This window comes from Anomalospiza imberbis, chromosome 3 (assembly GCF_031753505.1).
Source record: "Anomalospiza imberbis isolate Cuckoo-Finch-1a 21T00152 chromosome 3, ASM3175350v1, whole genome shotgun sequence".
In the NCBI taxonomy this organism is placed as follows: domain Eukaryota; kingdom Metazoa; phylum Chordata; class Aves; order Passeriformes; family Viduidae; genus Anomalospiza; species Anomalospiza imberbis.
In genome coordinates this window covers 65,214,947-65,231,696 of record NC_089683.1, presented here as the reverse complement: position 1 = coordinate 65,231,696, position 16,750 = coordinate 65,214,947, and the positions used below count along the sequence as shown (strand labels likewise).

The window sequence follows — 16,750 nt, the reverse complement described above, 5'->3', positions numbered from 1 at the left end:
CACCATTTCAGTGAGATTGTATTCTCAGACACTACTGTGTTGCACCAAAGGGATTTCCCCCTGCTCCTCTGCCCCCAGAAAGAGTAACTACATTCAGGTGAAGTACAGCATTGTTACGAACCCCCTATACATCAGATCTGTATAGCTGCTTTCCAAAAGAATGAGCAGGTATGGCCAGGTAGTCACATTTGGATAGTCACATTGAGATGTGAAGACATTGAAGAGGCCAACAAAGAAAGAGCTTCTTAAGTTGGTTTTTGAGAAACATGAGAAAGATGTTTACTCACAGAAATGCAAGGGAAAATATAAAACATTTTTCTCAATTACAGGGGTTATTGACTTGATGAAAGTTCATGCTCATTAGGTGACTAATGTGTTTAGAGGAAAAAAAAAAGCATGAGTTTAGTGAAGGATGATTTACTCCTTCTAATTCTTTGTATGAATCTTAGAGAAAAGAGGCTGAAACCCAGTGAAGTAAAAAGGGGCAGTGAGCACACAAAGTGCTTCAGCAATGTTCTTCTGCCTCTCCACTGTTATGTAAGGTACAACCAGACCTCCTTCTTCCTTCCACTCATTTAAATGAGATTCATATAATAGAAGGACCACAGCAAGCAAAGGGCACTCAGGAGAGTTGTAGTAGAATTAAATTGTTTCTAACTACAGGACATAAATGTCTTCTTAAGTACAAGAGGGTGGTGCGGGTGGAAGCACCACCACTTTGCAGCTTTTTAGATGTACCTTTCCTTCTGACAGATGTAGGACAATTATTAGGACATTATGTGAGCAATGTAATGCGTTGCTTAGAAGCACTTAAGTCCATACAAAATAATGTAATTTTCCATGTTTTATCTTTTTACTAAGAAATTGAAGCTCTTTGCCATCTAGCTCAAAGAATTTTTTTAAAATGTTCTGAAATTTAGTTAAACCCAGTGTCTAGCAACATAAAAAGCTCTTGACAGAAACTTTGCCGAGCTGTTTCTGAAGAGCTTCCAGAAAATAGGTCCAACAGGAAAGCTTAGGTACAAATCAAATTTTGTTACAGCCACATTAAACCCAAGCACTTTTCTACAAGTGGAACCTACAGGTTCCATTACAAGTTTGCTCTTACCATGTTAAAACTTTCCAACTTTAAAAAGCTCTTCTGAAAATTATCAGGCTGTGGGGGATTTGGGTGCACTGAACATACCAGTTAGATTTCAATCACCTTGTCTAATGAAACAGTGCTTGAAAGAGGTTCAGGGTGGCCCCAGCAGCACTTCTGTACTTGTGAGCCAAACCCATTACACAGGTTTGGGCCTGGGCCAGTTTGCCTCAGGTGCTTCAGACAGAAGTGCTCAGAAAGGGTAGGCTCTGGCAGCAGATGCCTGGCAGCCAGATTCCATGGGGTCTGTAATGCGAAATGCAACCATCTAATTTCCCATAGAAACCCTAACTGGTACCAGCCAATCCAACAGCACAGCCAGTGCTTAGCACATGCAGTTGTGACACGCGTGGTATTCTCTGGTTTGGAGGGCATTTCTGCGCTGGGTTTCTCCCCAGTGTGCCAACAGGCTGCTGATGCACAGAATAGAAAAGCTATGCAGATAACACAGATTTTGGTGGTGTCAGCCTTATGAGCCACTTTACAGAAGGCCCTTGTAAATTATTTTTCCTTCCCACTGGGCCAGTGCAGCTGAAAGATTTTGAAGTTTTCAAACTGAGTTAAGGTTTTCATATATAGAAAGAGGAAAAAAGCTGTTGAAGGCAGGATGTTAAAATGTTTTTATGCCCCACAAATGAGATTAAAATCTATCTCCTCTAAATGAAGATTTCATACCATTTAAGAGGCAAAATTCTGTATAACTAACAATAGTAAAAAATCTTAGGCTGGTTAAAATAATGCATACATATGCATTGTCATTAATTAAAGATTTTACCTACCTTTGTGTTTGTAAGTGTTAGTGGTTCAGCCACCAGTTAAATGGGGAATAAAAGGACTACTGATAACATGTACCTTTGAAATACAAGGAACAAAGACAGAAGTGGCTGAGATTAAGTAGAGTCTATGGAGGAAAAGAAGAAAAACCAAACACATGATCTGCAGTTGTGTCTAACCTAATCTACAACACAGGTCAATTAGTTTTGTATAAACTTGGTTTTCATGAAGAAAACCAAAACCTCCCCAATGATTAATGAGAAAGCTGTAAATGAGATATGGCTGTTGTTACACTGTATAGTGATCTCACCAGCTTTTGCAATCCAGGGTTTAAATTTCTGTTAAAAGTTTTCATCAAATTAGACAGAGAAGGCACACTTAGCCCTTCCAAATGAATTCTCCTCAGAAAGGAAAAACTCAAGTAGTCACCTTTTTATTTTTGGGTACCAGCCATAATTTATTGCCTTATATTATAAGTCACTCATCTGAATTGTCCATAAAGTATGCCCATTCCCCTCCTGATGTTACCATGACCCCCATGGCCCACAAAAATCAATAAGTAAATTGGAATTAAAACCCTGCAAATCCAAAAAAAAAGACACCCAAAACCACAAGGCAAGCTTCATGCCATGAATATGTGTTCAAATTATTTTGATTGGTGCAAACTGTTGCTCTTTGTTTCTATAATCCATTCTATATTTTAGGTACATAAACTTTTAAGTGCAGACCATAAGCTTGACTTGGATGTAAAATATATTCTGCTTATCTTTGAATTCAAGATTGTATATGTCATGTTTATTGTAAAGCATTTTATATATACATAGTCACATATCTTATACAACTCTATGGGCCAAACACTGGTCCCCCCAACTTCACTGGGACCAAGAATCAGCCCCCATATGTGCGTATATATGCCATATGCATCATTCTGAAAGGAAGCACTAGATTGTGTGAAAATGCTGTGACTGCTATGCAGTGATGCCAAGAGACTTAACTGTATCTTTTTTAACATACTGCTGTAAGTATTCATCATGTCGAAGAATGACAGCTAATAAAAAAAAAAAGCGCGAAGTGTTCCAAGTTCTTTGGTAAAGCCAGTTGATTGAAGGATCTCCTTTGTTTGCAGAAGACATTCTGGTTTGACAAGGCAGCAAAAATCCCACAACATCCAATCTCTCACTGCCTCTCCTTTCTACCAACAGAATAATCACTTTCCTAGTGTGCTGTTTCTAAAAACTTTTCTCTAAATTTCCCTTTAGACCTGCTGTATGCATATAAATGGAGTTCCCAGCAAGGAAAGTATTTCCATGTAATTTTCCTAAGCATGCAGTAGAAGGATTTTCAAACCCCAGGGAAGATGTTTCCCTGGTTAAATATTTAAAGGAGAGTTTTCCTTAAACTATTGTTTCAGTTCCAATAATGAGTTCTCCTTGGGATCATTGGTCATTTTTAATCTCCATTTTCTCATTTCTGTTTCAGACTGTGTTCTTTATATGTGCAACATGACAGAAGCTTTTGAAGTTTAATTGAAAATATGAGAAGTATTGATGTTCTACACTGATAAGTATTACTAAGTGAGAAATACTTGTCATCACTGATGGGTATCGCTGCAGGGACTCTTCTTGACTCTGACACATTTCCAAAGCCAGAATTCATCTGTACTTTAAAGTGTTCAGCAAAAATACTCACATAGTTCATGCCATGCAAATACTACAATTGAACAAAATACAGGAGCTGGAAATATATTTTGTTTTGGTGCTGTTTAACCAACATTTTAAATTTAAACTTTTCTTAAAAAAAAAAAAAATTCCACCCTTCAGAATCACAGTAAGTGTTTTCCTGTGTCCCCCAGAACACAGAACTGCAAAATTGATTTTAGAATGAAGCCCCTTAGAGATCTGTCCTATACAGGGTTGGAGTTGTGATGGTTTCTCCAGGAGTCTCCTACATAGTCACCATTGGAAAACCACTCTGTTTTCAGTAGCAGATTTAACAGAGTTATTTTCAAGTACAGCCAAATCAATACATCTTCCCACTCTGCACAGGCACCGTCTGGATGGATGCTGATGTTTAATGGTTCAAAACAAAAAATGTAGACCAGCAAGTTGAAATGCATCAATAAACAGCAAAAGAAAAATGAATTATATGGCAATATTTTTTTCCTGGCCAAATACTTAATTACAGTTTAAAGTTCTGGTGGAAAATCTTGGAAATATATCTGTTCTAAGAGAACAAACAATGTAATATGTATATGACAATCAATACAGACACTCCTTTAAGCTAAAGGTGAGGAAGGTGGGGTCTCTCCAATGTCCAATCCTCTTCAAGATAAAATGAGTGCTATTACAAAATACTCTGGTTTTATCAACAAAGCAGGTTTGTGATGTCCCCAGTTCTCCACCTCTCAATCTTTCAGTGATGTGTGGAGTAGAGTCTCAAACAGCTGTTTAGGGACTGACAGACAGCAAATGAATCACAGGTTAGAGAAGAGTTTAAAGTCGCTCTGCCAGTAAAACCAGTAGATCATCTCACTGTATCCTGGGCTAGTTTGGCTCTTAGGCATAGTTGAACATCGTGCAACACTTTAATACATGACAATTGGATTTTGTTACCAGCAGCAGCACTTCCTAAAAGCTACCTTGGCCATGCAGGGCCATGCAGACCTAAACACACAAGGAAGTATCGCAACAGCAGATTAATTTTATGTCAGATTGTATAGTAATACAATTTAGAGAGAAGATTTGAATCCTGTACCCTACAGAGCTCTAAATATATTGTACTACTAGATTAGGAAGGGGATCTAGGTGTCTTAAGAAGTTGTAACTAAAATGGAGTATTAGAATTCATACAAACAGAGGAGTTCTCCTATTATTTCCAGCACTCCTACCACCTAGAGAGAAATTCAATTTGTATACCAATCATCCCTCTCTAGAAAGTGCAAGTACAAGAGTGGGAAGTGCAAAGAGTGGCAAAAAACAATTTGAATCACGAAAAACCTCCAGGAGGGAGAGAGAGGGAAAAAAACACTGTAGCTTCATTAGTGTCACCTATAAAAAATCTGAACATTTGGGCAGACTGAGAACTTCTGCTTTCCCCAGATCAAAACATAGGTAAACAAAGTGCAGCTGTACATATGGAAGTTGCTGCCATAAGAATATATTAACCTTTAACGACATAGAAAAGCTTAAAAGATTGAACATTTACATGAAACAAAAAGGGAATTCCTGGTTACAAATAAATATTAATAAAACTGTAATCCTGAAGAAAATGCACTTTAATACTTAAATCCAACATTAGTTTAAAATGATGCTTTCCTGACCTACTCATGCTGCTCAGCAGCTGTTACATTCCAAATCCAGATTTTCCATTTTTATGTGTAGAGGATTCCTGTGAGCTTAGCTCATTCATAGGCATATTTATGAAAGAAATACAGCTACCAAAAAGAAAAATCTGTTGCTACACTTACACATGTTTTTGATGCCCAGCCTCATTTCCGTAACCAGACCTACCAACACCTGCAGATATTCTCAGGGGCTAGTCCACACTAGGCAACCAAAATGCAAAGAAATTAGGAAGTACTGGAACATACGGTAGATTCAAGGACAGATTGAGAAACTATTGTCCCAAAGACCACTTGTTTGTATCTGCCATGCTTTGTGTTAGGTAAATATATTTCAAGTCAACTTCTAGAAGAAGGAGAAAAAATAGATACATTGGTATCCTCAGCTGAGAGACCAAAACATGAGTGGAATTACTTTGTTTAAAAAAATGTACTGCTTTGCTGGGATGAGATTCCATGCAGATGACAAGTAGTTTGGGGTGTCGCCACTGCCCTCTGTGGTACTTTTGCACAGCCCATTTATTCCCTTCAATGCATCAGGAAAGTTACTGCCACCAGCTCCTCCATTTCTGCATGGACCATTACAGAGTGGCCCCTTGCACTTTGGTGCTTTGAAGTCTCTTTTATCAGTGCTACGGCTGAATTAATACGCACAGAGATGAGCATGGTAACTGCCCCAGCTCCCACATGAAAAAGGAAATCTTCCTCAACAATGCCACTGCCTGAAGACTGCCTATATAAAGGCACATTTGGGATGGGTACATCAGCCACTCAGAATACCTAAGTGACATTGGCACATTGGCTTTAGGTACATAAAGGTATGTACTGAGGTTTTAACACAGCAAATACACTTCCTTCATTTAACTCCATTATAGCTACAAAGATGATACAGAAATTACCTGATGGGATTAGTGAATTAAAGTGAAGAATCTTGGATAAGAAGCTGTGCAGTTGATTTCTTTTTGCACTTGATCCTCACAAATCCTCCATGCTTGGTCTATCAGGAGTCCTGTCTGGAGGCAACTAAAACTGGTTATCAAGCCTCATTTTCACCTTCTTAGCGGTCTTGCCCTCATCCCCTCCCCATCATACCTAATTATGGTCAGCTTCTTGAAAACACCAACTAATCACAAGCAACACAAAAAATAATTTTATTTGGGAAATAATGGTATTTATTATGATTCCAATCATATGTTATATTCTTTCAAAGAGCAATGTGATTTCCCCCTCCCTCTCAAGAGAAGCAGGGAATTCTTTCTTCTCTGAGATGCTCTGGATTTAGCTGGAAGATAGAAAGATCAGAAACTGCAGGACATCTCATTGCAAGAGAGCCTTAGCAAGAAGCTCACTGCTCATTCAGAGAATGCAGCAAGTAAATAAAATTATTGCGAGCCTTTGCTATCAGCCAGACATGGGAGGGGCCTAAGAGACTTTGCTGCAACTCAGAAAGGTATTAAGTGGAAGCAAACACTTGCATGCAAGGTCACAACTTCTTTTTTATTTTCTGTCTTTCTTGATAATTCCTGTGTTCTCCCTAGATAAAACTGTGGAGGTTTGATTGTAATAAAGCCTGGCTCTTTGATTTCAAGAGAAAGAGCTTCCTGAAGCTCAAATCCACTTTAATTCCCATCCAACTTTTTATTAAGCATATTTTACAACAGCATGAAATATTTTCTTCTTTTTAAAGAGTATTTCAGTTTTCCAGTTTTAAGAGAGAACAGTCAATAATATTATTAATAATGTTTGCTTAGGATGAAGCCTAAGAAAAGTCTGGATTTCAGCTGTCTTTTGCCAAATCCTCCACCTGCCCAAGACCTAAACATGTCACAATATAATCCTGTATGACCAATAGCCTTCATTTTCTTCCGACCAGTTCCACGACTTAGGCCTTTATGTTGACAGGTTTTGAAATACAAACCACCAACAAAATTATCTGGCATTTTGATTATGGCAACTCAACAGTCACACTGTATGAGAAATTCTAAATAGAGGTGTAGCTTAGTTATTTGCCCTGTGGTTACACTTTGGAGCACTCTAGTTATAGATCAGGAACTGCACAAGGGACACCAATGCTGCTCTCATGGCAAGTTGTTATAATAGAAATAATTTAATAGCAGATGCATGTTAGAGGTCAAGAAAAAAATCATCACAGATCCTGATGAGAGCTAGATGTGACAGGACAGCTTTTACTTCAATGATAAACAAGCACAACTTCTATGGTTTTGCGGAAAAAGTAAATTGATGACCTCCAGGTACCTTAAAAAAAACCTGTATGTGTTGCTAGGGGTTTGGGGTAGTTTTTTTTTTTTTTTTTAGTTCATTCCTTCACCAATCTAACTGCAGTTTTTTCTTTTGGATACTTCAGTGTTATTAATTCAAAGGGAGAGCTTACATCATCACTCTTGAGTTACTTGACAGCTTGAAGTTTTGCCTGTGGGTGTTACACTGCTCTCAGGGACATCTTATATAATAATGCAGATGTCATTTTTCAGCTGGCACGGTACATCTACAAACTTAAAATTTACTGAGATTCATGATGGAACGAAGTCTTCTTAAGTATCTGAATATCGGCAAAGAGTTTGCACCTTCAAGAGTAGCACAAGTTACTCTGTGAAACTAAAAGTACTTTTGAGATGTAAAACAAGTACAGTAAGAGCTGTTCTTTTTCTGAGACAACCTATGATAAATACACTAGAAAATAAACATATAAGGAAGGAAGGCACCATTGTCAAAAAGGGACAATTGTTTCACTCTGTAGTTGGGTCACTGTCAAACCAGCATTGGGTTCTACTACAGAGAAGAAATAAAGAAGAGTTACCCCTTCCCACTATGGATGTCATGCTCATTATTGAAATGCACTCTCATTTAAATTGTTTTAGTTTTTACTTCCGATAACTGGCTAGTATTACCATTTCTCTCTGTCACAGAAAGAAGCTGTTAGCACTTTTTTAAATCTTCATGCATTCACAGACAAATCAAGTCACTGCAAACAGATTTTCTGTTTCTGAAATAATACAGTTTGAATGAAACAGCTTTATAGTTGTTCAACTGACTGTACTAGAATATACTTTCCTTCTGAAGAGCTAACCTGCTATGGCATTATCATTGTGGCTTTCTGGCATCATTAACATCTTCATTGTTTCTCTCTATGTAAATTCTAGTTTTAATTATCCACAAATTTTGTCCCTTATTTCATTACTAAAAATATGAAACTGCATTAGCCCAGTACCATTCTCTGTAATCTTTAGTAGAAATACTTCCTTTCAGTCATTACTATTATCTGCCAGCTAATCAGTTCTACATCTATTTAACATCTACTTCTGTGGGTAATAAAAATGTTGTATTTTTACGTACACTATTTCCAGCTGTGCAAAAGGATACCATTGTACAGGTTTTTATGCCTACAACTGATACATGCCAATTGACTTATAGTAATGTGTCTTAGCCCACTTTTCATAAAAAGAAAAAACTTAGGTGACACAATTTTCTGAATTTCTGTATTACTGTAAAGTTCATTCAAAGTAAATATAAAGGGCCAGATATGTCCAACAGACAGCTTCTTTAGAATTTGCGGATTTAAATTGCTTAGCCATCTGCAGTTCTAAGTTTTTTGTTCTAGTATGCAGAGTTTAACTTATTCCTCCATCAAATAATTACTTCAGTGGTAATTAGTGATCCTGGGTATTTTTCTACGTAAATACATTCGTTTTTTCCTTAAATCTATGCAATTCCTAAGTGAGAGATTTACTCATATTAAAGCAATGGAACAGCAACAACTTCCAAATAAAAAGTGCCAGGGCTGATTACCAGGTGTAATGTTCACCATCCTCAACCTGCATTGGCTCAGCTATTCACCATCATGCTCAGTCAAGATCTGGCCAAGTACCATTTTCTTCAAAGCTTCTAAGTCTTGACTGGGAGACCTGTATGCTGAAGGATGACAAAGGACTTAGTCCTGTGGTCAAGATCCTTCACACATTTTGTTATGCTAGAGAAGAGGAAAAAGGGGATACATGAAAGAAAATACTGTGATTTGGTACAGATGTGTAGAAATAGCACAAGTGTCTCTGGGTTCCCCAGGCAACTACCAGCTTAGAGCACTGTTACCATGCTCTTCTCCTAGCAACAGCTCTGAGAGCTCACAAGGCACGAAGCAGGATCTCAAATTCTGTTTATTTTGCTCGCCTTATGTCAATGTTTCTTCAATATATTCCTTTATTTGTGAACTCAAAAACCTAATTTAACATCAAAAATTAGTTCAGTGACAAACTAGGTTATACACCAGATTATCTGGTATAAGACTCACTAAGAGCTACATTGTTCTGATACACTAAATACAAAGTATACCCTTCAAATCTGAAAGAAAAGGCTATGCCACTACTGAGAAATAATAAATGGGCTGGGGATTTGCTACAAGTCTTGAAAAAGCAGAATCCTCAGAAATCTAACTAGTAAAGCCTTAATATAATTCTTATACATGCAGACAGTGCATATGAGAGGAACAGATAGACAAAGCAAACACAAATGGATGAAAAATATTGGAGTGCTCAAATGAGCAGATAGGAACAGGAGGTGTTGATAAAGCTCACATCTCATCTGAGTCAAACCAAAGTACATCTTCAAATTACCTGTTTTTACTATCAAAAAATACTGAGCTAGACATTATTTTCCCACTGCACATGCTGGTAAGGAACTCCCCACTTAATAAATTAAAACCAAGAACATTGAGCTTAACCTCTCTTCAGAAGTACTTCCTTACAAGCAAAGAGAGTTTAAAAACAGCCTGGCTTATCAGTCAAACATGGTATGCAAGTCAAGGAAAAACACCGGCTAGAAAATGGTTAATGGAAAAAGATGAGTAAAATACCAGACAGACAAAATTGAATAAGAACCAACAGAATACACACTAAAAAAACTCAATATTCCAAAGGACAGAAACCCCTCACTTCAGCAGCAGAACACACAACCTCTGCTATTTCTGTTATTCCTACAGTTCTCATTATAGGAAAAACAGGACAAATACTTACAGCTGTAAACTGTAAGGTAACAATGCATCAAACAGCCATAACGCAAAAATAACGCAGGAAAGAAACTAAAACTAAGCTTACTTTAAATTTCTTCCTACTGCTTCTTTATGCCAGCAGCTGTTGCTCAGTGGCAACTGCCTCCCAGCAAACACAGCTGCTGTGTTACGGCACAAGAACTATAAAGTGAAACAGAGAAGTGGGGACAATCGATCTAGTTTAACTTTTCCTACTAAATAAAATGCCAATTGCTAAAGAGAAAGCACAGATGGCAAGAATGAAGTGGACACTTCCAAGATTGACAATACTGAATGTTAAAATTTTCCCAGCTCTGCAAACATCCCCATACCCAGCTTTATGGATACACCTAAACTGGTTCAAGTCACTGTGTACATGTGAGGAGCACAGAATGCATATGGTTACAGAAGAGCAGTATGGTGTTTCATCTGAAAGAAAAAAAAGGGGAATTTCTATGCCCCATAGTCACTTTGACTTTCAATCAGTAAAAAGCGGCATATTTTCACTTGTATAAGCTAGAAGTTATGTGTATACTGGACCACAAAGAGAAATCTCCAATGGCCATTTTACATGGGATAAAGAGGATATTTTTTCAGAAAAAAAAAATGAGTGCCAGGTCAAGCTCTTCTCTAACTCACCACATAAAATTTTCAGCCTGTTCTCCCAGAAAATGAGGTAGCAGTTTTGTTTTGTGAAGAGAATAAACAAGCCAGGTGTTTTTATTAATTCAAGTGCACATAAATACAGTTCATCATAATGCTAATAAGATAGAATCATCTACCTCTACAATTTAGTGTATACCATTATAAAAACAAAAAGATAAATGGATTAAAATTTTGTTGTGAGACTTTATGCTGACAAAGCAGAATTTCTTTTTAAGAACTGCAACATAGACCCGGTGTGATACTGCTCTCTTGTGGTTAAACCCATGTAGTTCATCTGCAACATGTAACAACTATCTGTATCAATTTTTTAAAAAGATATTCAAATGTATTTTAATCTAAGACATTTTTAGCTGATCAGCAGTTTGAAGCAATCAGTGCCAGCTCCACTCCTGCAGATTGTACTGCCATGTCTCTGTTACCTAAAGAGAGAATTTATACTGCTGCTTTTGCTTCTGTGTCCCATTGAAATCAAATGCCTAAAATAGCCTTAAACAAAAGGTAAGAATACATCCATCCCAGTAACAATTAAAATCTGAACATTCTTCCTAAAATACACAAATAACTTGCTTGTAAGGCCTACTTTAGCTTTCCAGGCTGAATGAAAATGTAAGCAGAAATTAAAATGTAAGGAGGTCTAGAAACACAGCTGGAACAAAAGCACCATGCTGTTGCTCATTCATTGTAGAAAAAAAAAATTAAAATTCCCACTGCAGAAGGAGAGGTCCTGCTGACAGGATTATTGGGGAAAATAATGAATATCAAAAGAAGGGCCTTTTGATTATTATAATCAAAATTTGTAGATAGTCCAGCCAAATAATACTGACATGTGCCAAATTTCTCTGAAGTAGGAGGACAGCTGTCATCTTTAGCCTTTACTCACAATACAGTTTTAAATACTGTGAAAACTAGCACCACAATTCAAGGCTGAGTTCCTAAACAAAGTGTTTCAAGGCATAACTATGGAAAATTATGCACATTGCTCTAAACCACTCAAACATCTACAAACAGCAAGCCTGTCAAAGACCCTTCCAGATTGTGCCTTTCACATATGGCTAACTTGCAAGAAATAAAAGCAGAATCATTTACACAAACAGATACAAGCATTGATTCATGGCATGTTTTCTTTTACATAACTCAAATTACTCTTTCTAATGCATCCACTATTTATGACTTTATAAGATTCTTCCTTTTTTTACAAAAACTTTCTATACAACTACAAGATACCTGTTCTTTTTGCTATACTGTTAATACAGAGTGACTTCAGCTTCCTAATTCAAAGTATTTTGAGAAATAATGAAAAATTTCCCTCTTTATATATTGGTAGTTTACAACAGCTATCCTATTCCTTCTAGTTAAGCTACATGCTGTATCGTCAGACCTTTGAAATTAAATTGCCCTTCTCTGGACATGCTCAAGAACCTCCATGTTTTTTCCTGCAGTGAGGGGCTCAAAACTGGATACAGAAATCAAAGTGTGGCCCCACCAGTGCCAACTACAGGGGGACAATCACTGCCCTGGTCCTGCTTAGCCACACTATTCCTGATACAGGACCGGATGCCACTGGCCTTCTTGGCCACCCAGGCACACTCTGTCTCATGTTCAGACACTGCCAACCAGTACTCCCCCAGGTCTTTTTTTGCCAGGTGGCTTTCCAGCTGCTCTGTCCCGAGCCTGTAGCACTGCATGAGGTTGTTGTGACCCAAAGGCAGGACCTGGCACTAGGCCTTGTTGAATCTCATACACTTGTCCTTGGCCCATTGATCCAGCCTGTCCAGATCCCTCTGCAGAGCCTTCCTGCCCTCCAGCAGATCAACACTCCCAGACAACTTAGTGTTGTGTGTGAACTTAACGAGAGTATACTCAATCCCCACATTAAGATAAAGACAGAACTGATTCCTGGGAAATCCCACTAGTGACCAGCTGCCAGCTAGATGTAGCTCCATGCACCAACACTCTCTGGGCCTAGCCATCCAGCCAGGTTTTCACAGTGCATCTGTACAAGCCATGAGTAGCCAGTTTCTCCAGGAGAATGCTGTGGGAAACCATCAAAGACTTTACTGAAGTCTCCAGTTAGCTAGGATTGATGAAAAATGATGGAAAGTGGCTCGGTGAGCATTTCCACCAGCTCCCTCAGTACCCTTGAATGGATCCCATCTGGCCCCATAAACTTGTGAGTGTCCAATGTGGCGGCAAGTCATTGGCCATTTCCCCTTGGATTATGGGGGTTTCATTCCACTCCCTGCCCCTGTCTTCCAGCTCAGGGGGCTGGGTACCTGGGGAACAAGTGGTCTAACTAGTAAAGGATGACAGAAGGAAGGCATTAAGTACCTCAGCCTCTTCCTTGTCCTTTGTCACTATGTTTTTCCACACACCCAAAAAACGATGGAGCTTCTTCTTGGACCTCCTGTCATTACTAATGTACTTAGAGAAACATTTTTTACTGCAGTAGTCAGACAAAGTTTTAGCTGGGCTTTGACTATTGTCATTTTCTCCCCATGTTACCTCACAAAATTCTTGTAGTCCTCTTGAATTGCCTACCCCTTCTTCCAAAGGTCACAGGCCAAAGCTCTCTGTCCAGCCAGATGGGTCTTCCCCACCAGCTCATCTTTCAGTCCATGGAAATCACCTCCTCCTCTGCCACTAGCATTTTCTTCTTGAAGAATATCCATCTTTTTTTGACTCCTTTGCCTTCTGGGACTGCCGCCCAAGAGATTCACTTAGTTTCCTAGACAGGTCTGCCCTGCAGAAGTCCAAGATAGCACTTCTGTTGACTCCCCTCCTTACTTCTCTGAGAACTTAAAACGCTAGTGCTCTGTGATTACTGTGCCCAAGATGTCGTCAACCATCACATCACCCACCAGTCCTTCTGTGTTTGCACACAACAGGCACAGCAGGGCACCTTCCTCACTGCAAAATATTCAATCTCACACAATGCATATTTTAGAGCAACAATGCTCTAAAATATTATACTCAATTAATTAATAGATTATTTAGATAAATCTGGAAGGTAATACAGATGTAGCTGAAGTCAGTGTCACTATGAAAAATGTATTGGTAAATAACATAGGGGTCTGAGAACCTGGTAGAGGAATCAGGATGATCAATATCTTCCAGGTAGCTACAATCACTGGCAAACACATTTCAGATAAAGTGGAAGCAAAATTTGGCTGCAGCCTTTGCTTAACACTGGGACAGCAGTTGTTTCAATAGTCTTGCCGGTAGAACTTCTTTCCCCAAAGTATCTGATCAGTAACTCAAAGGTTAATTTGTTTAGCCGGTTCCCTTTGTCAGTTTGGCTTTTGCAAGAACCCTGTATATAATTTTACTATTTAGGTTCAACTAAAGAACAATGTAATTAATTCCTAACAAGAAGAATTGACTGAGGGCAGTGAATACTGTTGCATACTCTCTGCTCTATCTTTATCCAAAAACTCTGTACCTACACATATAGAGTATATAAATTATATATTAATATAATGATTAATACATATGAAATTATATATTAATTGTCCCTTACAAAGTAGTGAGTATCTGGACAGGTCTGGTATATTATAGGAATATGTCAGCAGTGATATTCTGACAATAATTGTCAGGTAATTGTATTAATTAGTCTCCTTGTAATGGGAAGCTCACTAATAAAGAACTCAAATCTTTTAGGATCTCCTAGAAGAAAATCTGTAAAAATGTTTTAAGGACCGCATTTAAAGGACTGCATTTCCTTCTAGCCCTTTTACTCCAAACATTTGAAACATTTACTCATTTCAGTTTTATCAGCTGGAAAATTGGACATCATATACATACTTTTTAAGTCTTTCTAGTAGAAAAACAAAACCAACTTCCATTCCAGCAACCATGTCAGCACCTCCTGAAGGAGGACATCCTGCCGAAAAATTCACTGGGAGTTGTAGAAGAGTACGTTTTTCAGACTTCTTCAGTGAAAAGAAGGCACAACTTTTCACAAGATCGTGCCAGCAGACCAATAGAGCCCTCATGCTCCCGAGTCTCCTCCTCTCCCAGATCAATAGTACAACTCTTGAGTTGCATTGTGACTGAGCAATTCCGTCAGGGACCTTATGTAAACAAGGGCCTTTGTAGGAAAAACATGGAATGGATTCTAGGTGGGCACAGGAAGCTTCAGAGAACCTAAAGCTGCTTCCAAGTTGTTGATACAGAAGTTTTAGTCAAAGAAAATAAGATGACAAAGCCATATTTACATCAGTTCTGAAAAGGAAGAAAAATCTCTGCAACAAGTGATAGAACTTTTCATTACTAACTTCTGCTAAGCTTTCCAACTTCTTGTTATTAAAAACTGATAGATGTTACCAGATACTACCCACAGACTTATTTACATCTGGAACTACATAAAATAAAGAGACTGTTCTTTTAACATGTGTAGGTGAGGAGAAAAAAAAAAATCACATGTTCCACTACTTATTCTTTTCCCTAAGGAAATGGATCAGCTATAAACTGTATCACTGCACAATTCACATCAGAATGATAAAAATCAAACAGTATCCAACAACTAGAAGGGTCACACAGCTCACTAAAAGTTGCTTCTGACACTAGATCATTGTGTTAAGAGGTACTGAGAAATTTCTCCGAAGTCCCTTCTAAAATGAAAAGACACTTCCGAAGTCAAAATTCTCACCACAAACTGCTCCTGTTGGCCTAACTTGTAGTTAAATTATGAACTCTGGGGAAAACAGAAAAATTGCAAAAGGAGTCCAAAATAATTGTTCTTCATGAAGAGAAGAAACTGTTGGTCACATAAAGCAACTGATGTAACCACTGTATGGCTTTGCACACAATTCAGTCTCTCAAAGAAGGAATTCCATCCTGCTTGTCAGTCACAACAGCAGGGCCACAACCTCTGAAACCCCCTGGATCTAGGAATGCTGATACAAACCAGGAGATGACTTGCACTCACCGCACTGCGGATACTGAGCAAGAGGGAGCCAATTCACAGCCCTTATGCTCACTGGGACTCACCTGCCTGCATGTCCTCTTCAGCAGACACGACATGGACTTCCTTCATTGTAACTGCCTGCTGCTCTTGTACAGCAGAGACCAGAGCAGCAGACAAAAGACCAAGAAGAGCTTTGATGGAAGAGGGTAAAACTACCCAGTACGGGGCTGAGCTGGATATTCTGTACAGATTCCATAGCAACTATCAAGTTCAGGTAGAGAAAGCAGCAAATGCTTATTTTGGAAGAAGCACTGGAGACAGTGAAGGCCAAACTGCTATGGACCAATCAAGGAATGGGAGAATATGATAAAGTTCAATAATTACTAAATCCAGAAGAAATAAATGCCTAGAGGATTTAATTTTAGAAGCATAATATATCAAATCAATTAAGCTCCAGTTTTAGTAAAAAGATAATTTTTAAAACCAAAATGCAAGTATGGTATTTGCACACTAATTTCTTACAACTGTGCAAATAAGACTCAGCAGTAAGAGGGGATGCAGCGGTCAGTCTTCTCCATGTAAGTGAGCAGGGAAATAGAAGACACACAGGATAAAAGTGACACATTTAACAGTCTGAGAGGATTTGGGTTTTATACATCAAGATTGTTAGACAAAAGATAGGTGAAAGCAGCTCCTGTAAGCAGTGGATCATAACAAATTTGTAAGTAAGTGGCTTCATTAAGTCATTCCTACTCTGGTAGGAAAAAATACAAGTTGTTCTTTAATTAGTTTTACATAATCCAAGTTAAGAACTTGTCTAGTACGATCAGTTCTTAAGATACAAAAGAGTCTGCAACACAAAAGGCCACTACCACACACATG

At 38.3% G+C, this 16,750-nt stretch overlaps 1 long non-coding RNA gene across 1 annotated transcript; it reads right to left on the bottom strand.

Annotated features, from left to right (window-relative positions):
- Positions 1–4,986: 4,986 nt before the first annotated feature.
- LOC137470965 (uncharacterized) lies at positions 4,987–12,101 on the bottom strand. Its single transcript, XR_010997328.1, has 2 exons — positions 6,155–12,101; positions 4,987–5,988 (listed from the first exon to the last, which is right to left on the bottom strand). It is a non-coding gene; the product is annotated as an uncharacterized lncRNA (long non-coding RNA).
- Positions 12,102–16,750: the final 4,649 nt, after the last annotated feature.